Source organism: Alligator sinensis, unplaced genomic scaffold (assembly GCF_000455745.1).
Source record: "Alligator sinensis unplaced genomic scaffold, ASM45574v1 scaffold294_1, whole genome shotgun sequence".
NCBI lineage: Eukaryota > Metazoa > Chordata > Crocodylia > Alligatoridae > Alligator > Alligator sinensis.
In genome coordinates this window covers 1008484-1010120 of record NW_005842305.1, presented here as the reverse complement: position 1 = coordinate 1010120, position 1637 = coordinate 1008484, and positions in this window count along the sequence as shown.

Sequence of the window (1637 nt, the reverse complement as noted above, 5' to 3'; positions counted from 1 at the left end):
TCTGATACATTGTTTAGCAGTGGTCATATTCAACCATCAACAGTGACAATATATTCAAGGTTTGGAAAAAGCACTGGGAACTTAAGGATATAAAAGGGAGCAGTCCTAATGCTGCAGAACAGTATCGCTGTGTAAAATCAGTTGGAGAGAGTGATTTCATAGCTGGGTTATTATTGGAAACCATCATGCAAATGTCCAATGATTATAGTTCAAACCACAAGCCTGAAAGTGCTGTCATTTACATAGCATAAAGCAGTTCATTCCCCATCTTTATTATCAAAGGATGAAGAAGCAGAGGAGTTAACTACGAAAGGCGTTTGGATAATGTGTGAGCTGAGTCCTGAGGTATATTGCAGGTATGAATGTCACTTTGCTGCTAAGAATAGAATTTCACGGATGGATACCTCTACTTCCTCTTCATTTCCTTCCCTGAGGGACAACCAGGTTTGCCAAATGGATGAGACTATGAGAGATGCTAGCATACTAAAAAGGTTTGTTTATTTTCTCTAAGTCTGTACTTGGCAACAGGAGTCTAAGCCACATTGTATGAATGAGAATGCAAATGGAACATTACCATGGCTGTTCCCATCTTGCAACAAAGACAGACGCTAATGAGGAGTTTATGCTGGCAAAATACAAGCTAAGGGCTTGTTCATATATCCATACCCTTATTTCTGATTAATTCCAGATGTGGACAGTCTTACTCCAGAATAAGAGTACCCGATTCTACTATCAAGGTGAGTTAAGCTAAAGAGGAACAAGATGCACTTATTCTGAAATTAGGGTTGACCCAGAGTTAATTTGGGGTGGCCTGATATGTAGACAAGGCCTAACTAAAGTGGAATAACTTGCAAATAGCCTATATGACCTGATGATACATCTAAACTGCATTAAATCGCTAGTCAGAAAACAGCTTTGGATAATAAACCCTTCATCTGTAAATGGATTTTTTTTTCTTTTTAGTTGAAGTATGAAGACTGTTTCAAAGGAAAAAAATATAGCAAGGCAAACAAAGTTGAGGTAGATCAAAACAACTTCCTTTTGAGGTAGAACAGTACTAGTTAAGTGTTATGTAATAGACAGGAAACATGTTTTTTGAGCCTGCTTTGAACAGATACATATTGTCCAATGCTAATTATTTTAATGTAATGGAATAAATATAATTATATTTACACATAATCTCATTATTTTTGGTTAGAGCTTCAGTGATGGCTAGCATTAGGGCATTGTGCCATATTCCACACTGGGTTGTTTTTGTGCACGGCTCAGAAGCAGGACAGTAATAGTTACTAGAGTAGTACACTACTCAGCACCTATCCTTCCTGAATTCTGCAGGCAACCCACCTGTAGTGATAATTCACCCCTGTGAGAGCGAGATCTCTCCCTCTCAGAGAGGGAGAGGCTCTGAATTTTGTGTGTTCACTTGTTTTTGTGCCTTGGAAATTCAGTTCTTTCCTGTTCTGCATTTTTTTAAATTCAGTGGTGGGAGTCAATGAATGAACAAGGTGGGAACGGTTAGATATATAGTTGTTGTTCATTACAGAAGAAGTCCTCCCCTCTTTATCCTGTGAAGAAAAGTAGGAGAAGGACTGATAAGCGAATAACTGACAAGTGCTGGGATGAGTCATGGCCAGAAG